Source organism: Gopherus flavomarginatus, assembly GCF_025201925.1.
Source record: "Gopherus flavomarginatus isolate rGopFla2 chromosome 13 unlocalized genomic scaffold, rGopFla2.mat.asm SUPER_13_unloc_3, whole genome shotgun sequence".
Lineage (NCBI taxonomy): Eukaryota > Metazoa > Chordata > Testudines > Testudinidae > Gopherus > Gopherus flavomarginatus.
The window spans coordinates 3,546,990-3,564,008 of record NW_026114611.1 but is presented as its reverse complement, the minus strand read 5'-3'; the positions used below and the strand labels follow the sequence as shown (position 1 = coordinate 3,564,008).

The window sequence follows — 17,019 nt, the reverse complement described above, 5'->3', positions numbered from 1 at the left end:
TGGGTGACTGATGCCCACTGGAGACAGGTCTTTGGTCCGGCTGGTTCAGTGGGCTGGCTGCTATAGGTTGGGGTCCTTGAACTTAACACTCTGGCTGGAGAGCCCTGTGGGTTGACCATATGGTTGTTTCTCACTGCTTCACCTGATGTTCACAACTTTGGTCCCTGCAGCTGCCACACTCTTCCTCTTCCCCACATGACATTCAAAGGAAGGAGTGCCAGGGCCAGGCTTCATAGTCAGGGCTAGGCAGGAAGGAGGAAGAGTCCCAGGCTGGAGCCCAACATCTTTCCTGCTCTGGGCACCTAGAGCAGAGGCGGCTGGTGCTGACAGCTCCAAGGGAAGGTTTATAAGCCACAGAGCAACCGAGGGCAGGGCAAGAGGAGGAGATACCATGCCTATGCGTGGCCAACAGACAGCCACAAAGACACCCAGCCAGCCTGCTCCATGCCAAGCCAAACGCCCACTGAAGGCCACCCACAGACCAGCATTCGTTCTGCAGCCAGCATCACAAGGTGGTTGGAAAGCAGGTGGGGCCTCTGACCATTCCCACTCAAGGGGCTCCTTTTGGCAGTGGGGCAGGAGATATTTCCCCCATGAGGCTCTTTCCCAGCTGCTGAGAAGCACAGAAGTACCCAGTGTTTGCTCTTGCGGTGAAAGGGGTTAATATGTTTAGGCAGCCTGGCTAGCTCAGCTGGCAGCACCTCTAGCTCTTACTCTGAAGGTTGAAATTACAATTCCCTGTCTGGGTGCTTGGGGCTCCTCTTGAACAATACAACACACAATCTGCCTAAGCCCCCACCCAGTAACCTGGCTAAACTAGCCCTGGCCACTGGGTGCCTCTAAGAGACGATATTTTCCCCACTCACAACCACTGAGTGTAGAAAAGAAACTTTAAGAAAAAGGAGGAAACTCACCTTGTAATAACACCACAATCAGGATTCATAACACAACACTATGAGCAAAACACCCACCCACAGTGCGCTAGGCAGTGGCCTTTGCCTCGGGCTCTTAAATCCAGACACCAAAAGCTCTGTGGATGTGCCCCTCCCTTCACTGCACCTCACCCACAGCTGCTGTCCTGGGTCAGTGAAAACCCACAGTTCACCTCTCACGTCCCGGGGGGAAAGCCCCTTTCTTCCTCCACCATCCGCTGTCTGGCCACATTGTCGGTCACTTGCCCTTCTCTCTGTCACCGTTCTGCTGGCCCCTCTCTGCTCTGGGACATCTTGTGGTCCCACCAGGAGTGGAACAGACTCCCTAAAAGTAGTGACCACCAGAGCCCGAACAATAGCCCCATCCCGTCCACTCGAGGCCACGCCCCTGCACCGAGCCCTTCTCCCCAAGGCCCTGCTCCCATGCTGCCTCTTCCCCCCAAAACCCTACCTCCCGCTTACTTGTATCCGCCCGCTTCCGCCTCACTCCCCCTTACGGTCATTACAAAGTGGCATGGCAGAGCCTTCCCATTTTTAAAAGTCCTGGGGTGTTGTTCCCCCCTGTTCAAGCACCTGTGGGGCCCTGCACTTCACACAGCTCTCCCTGATTTCAGCTGTTAGTGAGGGAGCCTCACTGCTAGCGCAGACTCAGCAGTTTCTTGCATGAGAGACACTGTCCCAAAACAGGACTAATGCTTAGAGCTGGTGATCAGTGATTTCAGATCTGTTGGTCTGCAGCAAGACTCTACAGTGAGTCTCAGTCAGCTCTGTTATTACACAGGGATGAACAAAAGGGTCAAATGGTGCCTGGAAGCCTTAAGAAGAATCCACCCCACCAAGTACAACGCTTGTCGCTACCTGCTCTCAACTCCACTGAGAATGTTTTGGGGTCACTCCTCACCATTATCAACCTAGGGAGAATAGCAATTAACAGGTGCTCCAGTGGCACAATTGGTTAGCGCACAGTACTTATAGAGCAGTGCTGAGAGGAGCTATGCTGAGGTTGTGAGTTCAAACCTCACCTGGAGCACTGGTTTTCATTAACCAAATGGCATTGCCCCCTCATTTGGCCCTGTGGAATGTACAATTCCAGCCCAGGGGACACTGAGGCAGGGAAGAAGTTAAAAATGCCCCCTTCACTTATTAGCTCCTCTCCAGAGTGCAGGTCAGAATCTACAATCCTTTCTCCCCCACCAGCCCCTGTGCCAGGATCCCTCCAGCAGAGCCTGGAGTCCTGCCCATGGCATCTGTACTATTGACAAACACTAAGTGACAGGGACAAAACACTCAAATCCCGCCTGGTGCAGGGAGCCAGGTTTGCACTTCAAATTCTGTCGTTCATACATTTCCAGGCCAGGGAATATCCCACAACAGCATTTAATGGGAAGCTGCCTGCAGAACAGTTACACTGCACAGAGCTGCTATGGAGGAATGGTGGGAATTGGTAACATTTTGAGGATTGTTTGGGAAATGAGCCTTTTTTTTTGGTGAGGTTAATAACTATCTCCTCAACTGTATTTACTCAACTTAAAAATGGGTGTCACTTGATTTTTGCATCTCCCTGTGAAAATACAACTGGCACGTGTGGCTTTCTACAGGGGGTCATGATGTTAAAGTTGGGGAATTCAGTCTCTGTACTTCTGGGGGAGTGTTGCTTTTTTAAACTGCCTCACAGCCAGGCACACTGGGCTGTTAGCTGCACCCACTGTCCTTGCCAGTGGCCCTTGCTGAACCCTGGGCGGCTGCACTGCCGTGCTGGGGTTACTCTGCAGGGGGAGAAGCTGCTGGGGAGCAATGTAGAGCAGGTGCAGGAAGGAGACGGGGTCACTATTCACATTCTGAACTGCAAAATTTTCCAAATTTGGGAAAGATTCATAGATTCATCCTCCAGCAAGTGACCCCGTGCCCCACGCTGCAGAGGAAGGCGAATGTCTGAGAACAATTCTAAGGGGAAGGTGAATGCAGAGCTATGACACTGGAGATGCCCAGACCTCCAATGGGGGCAGCATGGCAATTAATAATGGGAAGATCATTTGCAAAATTAGTCGTCACTGACAAGATTTGTCTCTGTTCCTATTTCACGCTGTAGTGTTAGAGGAATCAGTACAGAGTTTTACTATATTAATTAAACACTTAATTTTATGTAACCAAGCCAAAAACTTAGTGTCACTTATTTTTTCTCTGTCCTAGCAAGAATGAATTGAATTTTGTGACTTTCTGGAAAGTGCAGCAAGATTAAATGTGGGGAATTCAGTCTCTGTGTTTGTAATCTGATGTTTTCCTCTCACAGGTCAGTGCCTGCCTTGAAATACCAAGAGGAATCTAAGGGCTGGTGTACACTGGGCACTTAACTGGCAGAGCGACGTCTCTCAGGGTGTGATCTCCCCTGCAACCCATAGAGTTAAGGTGACCTAAGCCCTGGTTAGATAGTGCTAAAGAAAAGAAAGAACTGTTCTGTCAACGTAGCTATTACAGGGATGGGAAAACTCCTCCAGTCACTGTCTGCTCCAGAGAGCTATAGCAGTGTTTTAAGTGTAGATAGAGTGAAACTAGATCTGGCACCAGTTCACACTGTGGATGCTCAGGCACTAAGGGTGCAATAATAACAACAACACTGCAGTTGCCAGGATTTGAACCTGTGCCAGGAAACCACAATGGATTTGTGGTCTACCACCATAACCACTTGGCCACAACTACTTAACATACATTTGTTTCACTACATGATGATTCTGTTCTCACTGAATTGTCATTCCCATTGTTTGCTCAGACCAGCTTCCCCAGCACACTCATGGCTGCGCATCAGTGTAAGTGTGTCCTTGGCTGAACAGCGAGAATTCCTGCCCATTTCCCTTCCAGCTGGAGCAGGATGAGAGTGTGTTTGTGTGAACGACATTGCTGTAGAATGTTCTTCATTCCTCACTCTGACAATTCAGACAGTCTCTTTCCTAGTCAAATCTCCAGCACATCATTCCAATAGCAGGGGGCAGGATTTCTCTGGGGCACTGAAATATTTCCAGGGGCTGGTGGATGAACTCAGCCTTGCATTCCACCCTCGATGTTTCATGGATGAACAACAGCAGCAGAAAGAAAGAGCCGAGCCAATATCTCCCTGGCAGGGATGCAGGTGCCATGTCCCCTCTGTCTGCCCATCGCCATCGCAGGAGAGAAGGGTTCACTGGAATCGAATACCCTGGCTCAGACCAGAGACATAGGGAGGTTTTGCTGTTCATGGATTTGTGCAAAGGAAATTGTGTCTCTGTGTGAAATTGAGGTGGGAAATGAAATGTCCACATGGTGGCCCAATGCTCTAGGGAATGTGGGTGCAGGATTTGGGCTGAGAAATGATTTAACGGGGTTTGTTTCAATTATTTGCCCTGATTAAAAACCATGGCTAAAAGGCAGCTACTGTTGTTAGTACTTGTACCTATGTAGGGACACCCCAGAGGGTGTTAAGTCCATTGCCTTCACCAAGAGCAGTTGATTTTTTATCAAGGTACAAATTTCTTGTGAAGGCCTAGAACACAGAGAAAACAGTACACTGATGATAAGAAGAAGTACATAAAAAGATTTTGCAGCCACCATGGGCATAACTATGATGTGTCATGTTTCACTTTTTATATCTGGCGCCACTTCCTTTCCCTTTAGCCTTGAAGTTGACCAAGGGCAAAGCTGAACATCTCTTCAGATACCAGGGAGTGTTTATGTCCATCCCTGCGAGCTACACAAGGTTTTGATGTTGCTGCATTCAGTCCTCTGGCTCTGCCGGGATAAGGAACAATTCAGGCTGTCACTGAACAGAAGGAGGAAGATCATTTTTTGACAGGGAGAGGGACGCCTCCTCTTAAAGGTGTTTGTCTGGCTGGCAGTCCTGATTCTCAGGTCTTGCCCATGGGGCTTCGGCAGTTTTGGGACCAGTTCACTCTCTTGGCCCCAACTGCTGCCCCCAGGCGCTCCCCTCCAGGGGCCCTGGCAGTGCAGTATCTGCCTGTTCGCTCCAGTGGCTGCTGGCCCCTCCCCATAGCAAGGCAGGGCAGAGCTGTGCCTCTACGCTCTGCCCCCACTCCAAGCCCCTGCAGCCAATGGGACGCTGTGGGGGTGATTCTTGGGGGCAGCAGCATGCGGAGGCCCCCCAGCCTGCCCTACCTTGGACCCCCAGGTAAGCGCTGTGCCACTGACTCCCTCCCAGAGCCTGCCCCCCCCTCCACACACCCCCTCCCACTCGCTCCAATCTCCCTCCCAGATCCTGCACCCCCATCCCTCCTCCTATTCCCCCTACCCCTGTCCCAGCCCAGAGCCTGCACCCAGCACCCAAACTCAATCCCAGAGCCTGCACCCTAGAACCCCTCCCCCACCCAAACTCCCTCCCAGAGACCAGCATCTCACCCCTTCTGCACCCAAACTCCCCCCAGAGCCTGCACCCCTCCTGCACCCCAATCCCCAGCCCCAACCCAGGGTCTGAATCCTAGACCTCCTCCCCCGACCCAAACTCCCTCCCAGAGCCTTAGGCAGATGAGAGGCAGAGTTTTGGGGGGCGGGTTCTGATTGGTATGAGTGACATTATTGGCCCACTGGGAGGATTGGAGGACTGGCACTGGCCCTAAGGTAAATTGAGGTTGAGACCCTGCTTTAAGGGATTGGAGCAATGCTGGAGAGACTGACGGGCATGGAGCTGGGGAGCTGTGTGTGCTCCAAGAGCGGGGGTGGGGAGTTTGTAAGCTGTGGTGTTTGTATAGAGAGAAAGTTTAGTAATCCCTAGGTTAAAAACTGTTCCTGCTCTGAGCTTTACATGACACTCTTTGTTGCGAGTATAGATCAGTGGGTGAATGTTTCCCTGCAGGATAATAGGTTCCTAGTTCCAATCCAAGTGATTCCCTTGAAAAACTTTTTCGAATGAAAATGGATTTCCAGACCCATCTCCAGTATGTTCAGGAGTTCGCTGAATGTGGGGGGCGGGACTTGAAATGAATTTAAACACTCAGCATTTTCCTATGCAAATGAATTAAGACCTAGCAGAGCTGTCCAGCAGCTGAAATCAGTTCCAGACCTCGGCGTCTCTAAGACGGACACTCTGTATCTGAGGCATGTGGGACACCTCTGTGGTGATGACAGGTGAAAAAATGCTGGATTCAATGAAAGATGAGACCATAGGAGGGGAAGGTGAACGGCCGCACCACACAGGGTCATAACACTGAGACATGGGGCTTCGCTGTCACTGCTCTTGTGTTTTCCATCATTTATATCCTAAGGAACACACCCTCCCCCTCCCCCACACACTGTCACACACAACCTTCTCCCCTTGAGCCCAATCCAACCCTCCCCCTCTCCCACACACACTCCATGGGACACAGCCTCTCGGTGACTCACCCAGATGGGGGCTTGTCTCTGCATCTCCCCAACAGGGGAGCAGAGAGCCGAAAGGGCTGCAGGAGACCAATGGAGCTAGGCAGGACTAGAAAAGACTTCCCCTCCCTTTCCTTTTCTCCTCTTGAGTTCTGTTAATCTCACCCATGGGACGTTCCAGCACTGGGTGGGTTCAAAGCACCAACTTTCCCCTCAGCAACAGAAGGTGGGAACCAGCTCTATCACACAGAAGGAGGCTCCCCACCTTTGCTGCTGCCATTCAGCAGCCATTAATATGGATTTTAGTTAATGCAACCCCCCTCAACTCCTAATCCATTCATGAATCAAGGATGCAAGCCTTTCAGAGGGGCAATGGGTTAGTGTACAGGACTTATAGTAGCAATGCTGAGGGCAGCAATGCTTAGGTTGTGAGTTCAAACCTCACCTGAAGCACTAGCTTTCTTTAAGCAAATGGGTTCTGCCAATCAGTTTGCCCTGCAGAAAATACAATTGCAGCTTAGAAGACTCTGAGGTCCCCTTGCTTTACAGAGAGCAGGGCAGATTCCACAGATCTACCAGGCTCTGCTCTCCACCTGCCTCAGGGAGGGGTCAGGCAGAGCCCAGAGCGCTGCCCCTGACTCCCACTCAGTCTTTGCTCCCCAAACCAGCTGTGTGTTCACTCTCTTCGCTGTGAGACTCAAACCCTGCCTGACTTTCTGTATGTTGATGTGGTTTTCGTCTGTCATGTTGATGTGCATGTGGGTCCTGTGTGATTTTGGTGGATGCCTGGCATAGTTTTGGGTGTGTGTGTGTATGATTTTTGCATACAGATAGTTTTTTTGCTTAGTATTCTTTTGGTATGTGGGTTTTGTGCTTTCTTGTTGTGGGATTTTGCTGTGTTTTTTGGTGTGGATTTGTTCTTTCTATATTTTGTGTGGCTTTCCCTTTTGTGTATATGCCTCTGTGTGCTGTGTGGGTTTGGTTTTTGTTTATGTCTGTGTGGGCCTGTGCAGTCTGTGATTTTCTCTTTCTCTCTGTGTGTTTGTCTCTCTGTTTGTATCTTCATGTGTAAATTCACTGGAATTTTTCAGAATCTCCACAGCTTTGCCAATTTTCACCGGGAATTTTTCTCCATTAACAAATTCTCACGTGTTCCCTACCAGTTTGTGACCATTGCCCCAAGGGCACATCAGTCTCAGGGGCCTGATTTCCCATTGACCCTTCCCCCTTTTATTGGGACTGGGAACTAGCCAACCAAAAACCCCACTAAATTTTAGTAAAGGGCCAACAGTCCCTTACACGAGCCAGCCCCATGAGGGTCACCGATGGCCAGAGAAGGCAGCACATGCTGGTCCCATGGTGTAATAGGCAGCACTCAGCACTCTGAATCCTGAAGTCTGAGTTCATATGTCAGTGGGACCTTGTGTTGGATTGTGGTGAAGCCCTGGAGCTCAAAGTGCTCAATTTTCCTGTCTCCAGTTGTTTAAGAGTGAATCTTTTCCCTCCTGCTGGGTGACTCACACAAACTAGAGCCAGGTCTTTGGTTGAGATGGCTGCAATGGATTGGGGTGCAGAGGTGGCTATGGCTGCCTGTAGTCTTGTGGTTTGACCTGGTTGGGATTCTTACTGCTTCACCTAATTCCCACAAGTTTGGCCCTTGTGCTTTCTGCCACACCTTTCCTCTGACCCACATGACGCTTGACAAAAGGAGTGCCAGGGCTGGGATTAATAGTCAGGGCTTGGCAGGAGGGAGGTGAAGCCCAGCCTGAACCCCCTCACACCTTCCCTCCTCCGCACACCTAGAGCAAAGGCGGCTGGTGCTGACAACTCAAAGGGAAGGTTTATAAGCCACAGAGCAACTGAAGGCAGGGCAAGAGGAGGGGAGAACCATGCCTATGCATGGCCAGCAGATAGCCACAAAGACCCCCAGCGAGGCTGCTCCCTGCCATGCCAAACACCCACTGAAAGTGACCCACAGACCAGCATGCGAGGCAGCTGCTGATGCTCTGTGGCCAACAGCAGAAGAAGGTAGGAAAGCAGGGCCAGCCCCCTGGTGTGGCCTCTGTCTGTTCCCACTCACAGTGCTCACTTTTGCAGTGGGGCAGAAGATTTTACCCCAAGAGGCTTTTCCCCAGCTGGCGAGAAGCAGAGAAACACCCAGGCTCCTAAGGTGCTATTTACCAACCCCCTCAAGCACAGGGACAGGTGTACACTTGGAAGAGGGAAACTGCTCTACACGCCAGCCCGGGCAGCCGCCCATTATCTTTGGCAAGTCAGGAATGGCAAGGGCTTGACTGGAAGCACCTGTGGCTCATGCCCCAGCCTCTGTGACACCCAACCCCCAACTCCTTCCCAGGACCCTAGCTGAAGCCAGAGCATTGGTCTGAGCGGCCAAGAAGAGGTTCCAGCCCTGAAGGGAGCAGGACTTTCAGCACGAAGGTAAAACTGCAGCAACACAACCTTGAAGAGACTTAAACTCTCAGTCTCCTGATTTCAAGTCAGACATCTTATCCATTAGGTCAGGGAAGAAAATCCCCTCCAAACACTTCTTTAGAAAAGGCAGACACTGTGTTTCTCAGGTCTTCTACTGAGTGGGGCCGAGACTCTCTGGGCACAAGAAGTAGAGTTCCCAGCAACATGTGAGAATTAATTCTGTGGAGCCAGGTGCAGGACTTTAGCAGGGAGGCTCAGGCATGGGGGATTGGGGTGCAGTGGACGGGCTTTCTGTGTAGGTGAGGAGATTTAGTGACCCTCAGATGCAGGAGAGAGTAAGAGAAGGAGGATTTGGCAGTGGCCGTGGAGAAGAAGAGGAGGGGTGGAGGCTCTTAGCAAGCCTGGCTAGCTCAGTCAGTAGAGCATCAGGCTCTTAATGGGAGGAGCCAGGGTTTGAGCTGCTGTCCAGGGACTCAGCTTTCAAGTTGCCTTGTGTGCCAGGAGCCAAATGATTCCTGGTGGTGCCCAGAGTCATGTGTGGGACAGAGAGGCTGAGACTTGTGGCACCTGCTCTGCGGCAGGGATCCTGGCAGCTCAGACTCAGGGAAGACTTCTGCGCTCAGAGGTGCTGACTTTGAGAGTTCCTGGGCGGTGCTCAATGCCTGCTCCACCTCAGGCCCTGCCCCCAAACCATCAAATCTCTTCCTACCCGACCCTGCCCCACTTCTTTCTCTCCTCACTCCTCCAGCACACCCCATCAATGGCCAGCAGGAGGCACTGAAGGAGAAGAGGAGGAGCTTGTCAGCCAGGCCTGCTAGCAGGTGGGAGGTGCAGGGGCAGAGATGGCTGCTGGGTTCCTTTTTTTTTTTTTTTCTCTCTGTTGCTTCTGCAGCCCCCATGGAGTCGCTGACTTGGCTCCTTTCACACGCTAGAGAGAGGAGCAGAACCAGGGCTATGGCTGATCTCTGGGGCACTAGGTGAGTGCCAGAAGCTTTAGGTGCTGAGAAGTGGTGTCCCAGGCATCTCTATGAAAGGAGCAGAACAGGATTTACTTGGGGTGGGGAGAGAATTGAGAGTGTCTCAGGGGGTTGTAGAGAGGTATTGCCCGGGTTAGAGAGTAGCTAAAACACAGGCCTCGCTGTGAACAGGATTTGAACCTGCACAGGGGAACCCTATTGGATTTCAACTCCAACGCCTTAACCACTCGGCTATCACAGCTGTGAGAACAAAACTTCCCCACTGCCAGAGAAACTGGTAAAGAATCACAATGCCCAGGCATGAAGTCATCTGAACTACAGAATTCCCACAGCAAACCTGGCTCCCAAAGCACAGGGGGGATTTTGGGTTTGTTCTCTTTGCTTAGCCATGTGCAGTTGCACAGAGAGTGCGTTTAAAAGTCTCCCCTCCCACAGAGCGGGAATGAGAAATGATTCTCAACTTGAAGCTTGATGTGAATGAGGATGTCTGGGCCACAGGGCCAGGGACTGATCTTTGCTATAGAAACCAGTGACACACGGAACCAGGCTAAGGAAAATGTTTCCTGGAGTCAGTAACCGGAATAGCAGCAGTATTGTGCAGAGAAATGTCTCACAAGAGGAGTCAGCGCATTGGTGGTTCGGTAGCAGAAGTCACAGATACAGCGGGGGAGGTCTGTGGATCCGGAGTGAGGGGCACTGGCAGAGCAGTGAGAGGGGAGCCCAGGGCTGGGATAACAGGGGCTGTGGGTCAGGACAAGCAGTTCTGCGCAGAGTGTTCAGAGGTGCCCTGTATCTGCCCTTTCTCTGCACCGTCCCTGCTCCCAGAATGCACCAGGCCCTGGACTGAACTCTTCCCCTGCAGGCTGAGCTGGTTTCGTTTGCTGTGATCCTGTTGGATGGGCAGGGGGGGAAGTGACAGTCCCAGCCCAGAGCCAACGCCTCCCTGTCACCCAGCACCCTTGGCCCCAGAGCCACCCAGCCTAGTAGAGAACTCAGCAGGGCAGGGCAGCCAGGAGTTGTGCCCTGCCAGGCGCTCAGGGGCATCTACCCTGCAGCTGGGGGATCTCCCCAGCGTGGTCCATGGGAGCTCATGCACTAATGGAGCAGTGGCAGCAGCTGTGTGGTGGGTTGGGCTGGTGACCCGGGTCCATCTCCTGGGGTCGGCTGGGTTCATGCTCAGACGACTGGCCCCAGTTACCGGCCGAACCCCCCAGCCACGCTGCTGCTGTTAGCGCACTAGCCTGGGGTGGAAGCTGCTGGCTGGCTGGACCCTGAGGGTGGATCAGGCACTAGGGGAAACCCTCCGGCCTGGAGATTCGTTGTCGAGATTCCTGGGAGATGCCCATCCCCATGGCTTGTGTGGCTGCCCCCCGGGGCCCAGCAATGGCTTTGGAGGGTGACTCGCATCTCCTGCGGGGAGGTGATCCAGGCAGTGGGCAGCCGGGGGGTCTGACTTACTGATAAAATTGGTCTCTTCATTCCCTGGTGCTCGGCGGCCTGGGTCAATACCGACACCTCCCAGGAACAGGTTGGGGTTGAGTGGGGTTAGAATTTCCCTCCAAAGCGATTTTAGGGTCTGATCCTGCAAGTCCCCCATGTACTCAGTACAGGATGGGTCCAGGCACCTCACTCAATCCAGTGCTGGCGTGTACAGCAGAGAATTGGAAGCGGCAAATCGGTGGGTCATATAAAGAGACTAGAAATACAAGAAGTTATTTTTGAAAGGAGAAAAGAAAAAGATGACATTCCCGAGCTGTTTAATAGGGCGAACTGCCCCTTGCAGGCTGCGAAGGGAAATCTCAGGGGTTGTGTTCACCTGTTCCCAGGGCTGTGTCCTCAAGACAGATTTGTGGGAGAAAGGAAATCACCACCGAGAGAGGAGTTGGGCTCAGTGTGGATTTTTGTGCTTTGGCAGGAAATTCAGGATCTGGGACTGGAGCCTTAAAGAGGGAGCGGGTGAAGGCTCCCCTCTGCTTTCAGGCTGAAGGAATCCTGGGTTTGGTCAGTCCATCCGGGGGGTCACATCGCTCCCAGGCAAAGAGAGGAGGAGAACTCCCCCCACAATGACACATGCAGATCCTGGAGAAGAAGAAAGAGACAAGAGACCAGCAGCAGGTGAAGGGGACTGAGGAGGGGATTCCCTTGTGCATGTTACGGAGCACTTGGGCAGCTGCGGCCATTCAAACACACTGAGCTTTACTAACGAGCAAGGCCAGACTGCTGTGACTCGGAGAAGGGTTTAGGTGCCATAATGAACAAACAACTCAGCATGAAATGCCCGTGCGATGCTGTCATTGTCCTTGGATGTACAGATAGGAGAACAGTGACTAGATATAAGGCACTAGTGTTATCTCTGTGTACAACATTGGTCAGACCAACACTGGACTCTTGCACACTGTCATCTTGGCCACATTTTAAGATGAAGAATGAAAAATTGGATGGGGGGCAGAGAAGAGAAAAAAAAGTGCTGAAAAGTTGCCTTCCAGTGCAAGACAAGAGCTCAGTCTGCTCAGTTTATCACAGAGAAGACCAAGAGGTCACTTGATGACAGTGTGTAAATCCCCTCCCAAAGAGAAATTCTGGGTACTGACGGGTTCTTTAACCCAGCAGCAAAAGGCAGAACAAGAACCAGTGGCTGGAAGTTAATGGCAGAGAAACTAAAATGAGAAATAAGGGATACATTTGCAATCGGGTGATTAAACATTGGAACAAAGTACTCAGGGCAATGATGGATTCTCCACCCCACATGGGGGTGGCAAGAGGGGACGGGGGGGCTGAAGAAAGTGCTCTCGTGTGAGATAGAAAACCATTTCTCTCTGGTGCTTGGCTGGTGGCCTTGCTCTCATGCTCAGGGTCTCCCTGATCTCCGTTGCTGGGGTCAGGAAGAAATTTCCCCCAGCTCACACTGGCAGGAATGTTGGAGTTTTTGTCATCCTCTGTGGCATGGGGCACAAGTCACTTGCCCAGATCAGCTGGGTACATCTCACCAAATCAATTCCAGTGCAGGGGCCTCCAGTATTGGTACCCCTCTGCCTCTCCTATGCTCCGTCTGTCGCACACAACGGGATATTCTCCTAAGGGCTGGAATATTTTGGTTTAATCCCAGTGGTTGGGCTCTGTGCAGGGGTGACTTTGTGGCCTGTCACATGCATGGGGGTTAGACAGGATTATTTAGTTGTCTTGACTGGCCTTAAAATCTAGACATGGATGTTCTGGCTACAATGTTGCAGTGTGTGACCCATGGTCTCTCCAGCTCCCAGGGGCCTCGTTCCAATCGAATTCCAAGCCAGGATTCAGAGACTGGCAGCTGCAGGGCAAGGCAATGGGGGCTGGTGGGAGTTACTTTGGGGCTGTCACTAGCCACAGAAAACAGAACCTCTCCCAACATCCCGACTGCTGCCATCAGGGCATCTGGCCATAGAGGAGCCGGGTCAGCGCCCCCGTGGAAGGAATCGAGGGGATGGAAACTCCCAGGATGGGGAGTTGTGTGTTTCAGCCATGTTAGTATCACTCAAACACATGCACAGTACCCACACGCAGAGCCAGTTCATGCTGTAAAACCCCCAGACCCACGAGGGACGTGTTAATCTCAGCACAAGTTCTGCTTTAACCCATTAGAAATAACCCTGTAATTATTGTGGCATCTCAGTGCCAGAGGACGCCAAACCCCTGAGCTGTCAGTAGAGGGCCAGGTGCAGTGTCACTGGACACTGTCAGTGCTTCGGCAGCGAGGCCTTGTACATGCTGGCCCAGGTGGCTCACACACATGGCTAGGGAAAGGGGAAGGTTACACAGATCCCCAGCCGGAGCCCTCACCCCTTCCTGCACCCCAACCCCCTGCCCAGCCCAGAGCCCCTTCCCGTACCCTGAACCCCTCATTTCTGCCCTTCATCCCCTGTTAGAGCCCTCATCCCCTCCCGCATCCTTACCCCCCTGCCCCAGCCCAGAACCCCTTCCCATGCCCTGAACCCCTCACTCCTGACCTTCACCCCCCTTTAGAGCTGCAGTGTCACTCTACTGGCTCTTTACCTCCAGCACCCACACTTGCCTTGCGAGCTCTAGCGCTGGCAGGCAGATGCGCACGCTGCTAGGCAGCAGCCTTGGTAACAGCAGACATGTGTCTCTGTGGCGCAGTGGGTCTTTGTGTTTTGCTGTTAATCGAAAGGATGGTGGTTTGAGCGCCCCCAGGGATGGCGGTAACCCCTTGCTCCTCAAGACCTGCTGGGAGCCTCAAAGGCTACCTTAAACTCATCTCTCTTGGCCTCAGTGGTTTCAGCTCAGGCCTGAAGACTGTGCTGGATGCAACTCAGAAATCCATCTCCCAGCACCCATGCCGGAGGCTCAGGCTTAATCCTCAAAGTTGAACGCAAAACCTTCAGCCAGGCGTGTTTTGCTCCATTCTCGCCTCTGCCCAAGCGGCAATGGAGAAATGTAGGAGAAAACGCCTGCTAGAAGACGCCTCCCTCTCACTTCTCTGTAGGCTGTGACATTATTAATATCAACTGGGACCATATAGATCATTGCTGCCACCACTATTATTATATTTGTAACAAATATTGTGCAAAAGTTGTAGTGTGAGGTGTCTATGAAAAGGTTATGATTTGCTGGTTATAATTATACTAGCTGTATGTGTGTACCATTTTTGTATTTGAAATTATGAATATGGGCTATGTACTTGTATCTCAAAAGTATTTGATTTCAAGTAGCCTCAGTGATGCATTTGGTCAGCTTCTGAGAAAGGACTATTCTCAGTAAGTGCCCAATCAAGAAACGTTTCACTGACAATGGACTTTGGAAAATGCCAATCCACATCTGAGCTTTCCTGGGAACATTCAAAGTAACATGTAAACAATGGCGTAGGCCTGCAAATTGAATCATGCATGGACATGTGACCTGCCCATGTGACTCCAGACTCCATCTTGCTGCTGTCATTTTCCTAGGTCAGCCCTAGGACCAATCCTATTCAACTTATTCATAAATGATTTGGAGAAAGGGGTAAAGAGTGAGGTGGCAAAGTTCACAGACGATACTAAACTGCTCAAGATAGTTAAGACCAAAGCAAACTGCGAAGAACTTCAAAAAGATCTCACAAAACTAAGTGATTGGGCAACAAAATGGCAAATGAAATTTAATGTGGATAAATGTCACGTTGGGAAAACATAACCCCAACTATACATACAATATGATGGGGGCTAATTTAGCTACAACTAATCAGGAAAGAGATCTTGGAGTCATCATGGATAGTTCTCTGAAGACGCAGCAACGAATTGACACATATGACCCCAAGATGAGATCATTAATACACTAACCTGAGGAGAAGGACACTCCAACACTAGTAGGGAGAGGAAATACAAAAAGGGAAGAGGGGAGAAACTCCTACTGAACATGCATTACACCTAGCGACGGCAGCAGAACAGATTATCGGCTACACAACCCAAGAACGGGATCTGCATGTTGCTGTAGACAGATCAATGAAAAGCTCCACTCAATTCACAGCTGCCAGCAAAAATGTTAACATCAAGTTAGTATTCATAAGGAATGGGCTGGAGAATAACACCAAACATTTGTATACAAACCAAGGGGGAAGCCTCCAGTACCCTGGGACCACCCTGTCTACTACAGCGCGGCACACAAGATATTTTATATCTATCTTTGAGAACTGGGGAAGAAATGGGGTCTAAAAAGAAACATTTGCTATTGAGAGAAAACCACCCGAATATGAAGATATTTTATATTAAGTGAGAGTAATGGACAGTGGAAAGTTCAATTAACAGACAGCAATAATTACCCCCCCACACACACCCACACCCACACCATTCACATGGCAGCAGGGATCCCTTTGGGGAGGTGCTTTAGAGGGTAGGTGAGGGAGTGTGGAGCAGGAAACCTTCGCTGTCAGTGGCAGGAGGCAGAAGCAGGGGCAGGCATGTGACTGGCAGTTGGGGGGTTAGTAACAGTAGCCAGGACTGCGTATCCTTTGTGCTGGACAGTCTCCCACTGCTCTTTTCCTCCCTGTCCCCTTCTCGCCAGCAGAGAAAGGCCACCCCAACCCACACAGAGAGGCGCTGTGTCTCAGTGCTCTGCAAACGCACCATTAAGCCCCTTCGTCTCTTTGGGGAATGATTCAGGACAATTTCCCAAGAAAGGAAGAAATTTGCTGCAGGTTCAAACAGGTGTGAAATAAATCCCAAAGCTGAGATTGTTAAATTAATATTGGAGAATTTAAAGAAAAAATGGGGCAAAATCTGAAAGGAAGACTAGAGAAAGTGTCAATAATTTCTCCAGCAGCACCGACCCCTCATGGAGCCTTTGCTGCTTTACAGCTGAGAGGACTTCCTCATCTCTGATGTCTGGCCATGGTGGAGTGGTGACCCAGTGAAGCTGACTTGAGGCTGATGCAAGATAAGCAAAGCAGAAACAGCTGCCAGGGTACGGGGTTGGAAGTCAGAATAGGGGGGTGGGCCTGGGTTCCCCTACATCTGGTTTGCACCAGGGGTAACATGTACCCCGAGGGTACGCAGAGAACTTCCATCAACGCATCTAGTTAATTGCCTCATTTTACCACAGGCTACGAAAAAGCACCAGCAGAGTCTGTACGAATGACATCCCCCCGCACAGAGAGTGACTCGTAAACATGGCTCTGTGCCCCGGCACTGACAGGGGAGCGCAGGGCTCACACCCCTGGGGTGTATGGATAATTCTCATGTTACAGGAGTCGGTTGCAGCCACGTGCAGTCCCCTGGCGTGGGGGACAGGCAGCTGTGTCCAGATCGGACGCTCAGGTGCACACTCTCAGTGACCTCTGCCCGACATCCCCCTGCTGGACGTTGCCTCTTGGGCAGGAGACCCCCAGCCCCTCCCCCACTCTAACCCCTAATCTCCCCTCCCCCCCGAGCTGGGGGGAGAACCCAGGAGTCCTGGCTCCCAGCCCCGCCCACCCCCGTGGTTCCATAGGGCTCCACCCAACGCCCCCCCCCCAGTGGGGCAGCCCGCGGGGGCACATCGGGGCGGCACAGACGACCCAGGGGAGGAGCAGGCGCCCGGCAGCCCCCACCGCACTGGGGGGCGCCGCGCTGCGGGGGGCGGGGCCCAGGCCCGAGACCCCGGACACGAGAGCCCGCGTCAGAAGCCGGAGCCTGGGGAGGCGGGGCCGGGGGATCTCTGGGTGGGCGGGGGCAGGAGGTGTCGCGATTGACCCCGGGACCCCCCCTCTCCTACACTCGAGATGACGGAAGCGCCCCGGGGCAGGCTGGAAGTTGTGTTCCTGGCCCCGTCTCACAGCGGAAGTGATGACCATTACTCAGGCAACCCGACCCCTCCCCGGTGCACACTGGGAA

General features: G+C 52.0%; 1 long non-coding RNA gene and 2 other non-coding genes across 3 annotated transcripts in view; 1 reads left to right on the top strand and 2 right to left on the bottom strand.

Annotated features, from left to right (window-relative positions):
* The window catches only part of LOC127041583 (uncharacterized), a 222,517-nt gene that overhangs the window by 117,638 nt on the left and 87,860 nt on the right, over positions 1–17,019 (bottom strand). The window lies entirely within an intron of this gene.
* On the top strand, positions 1,869–1,962 carry TRNAI-UAU (transfer RNA isoleucine (anticodon UAU)). The gene is made up of 2 exons: positions 1,869–1,906; positions 1,927–1,962. It is a non-coding gene; the product is annotated as a tRNA-Ile (tRNA).
* TRNAS-UGA (transfer RNA serine (anticodon UGA)) lies at positions 9,842–9,923 on the bottom strand. The gene has a single exon. It is a non-coding gene; the product is annotated as a tRNA-Ser (tRNA).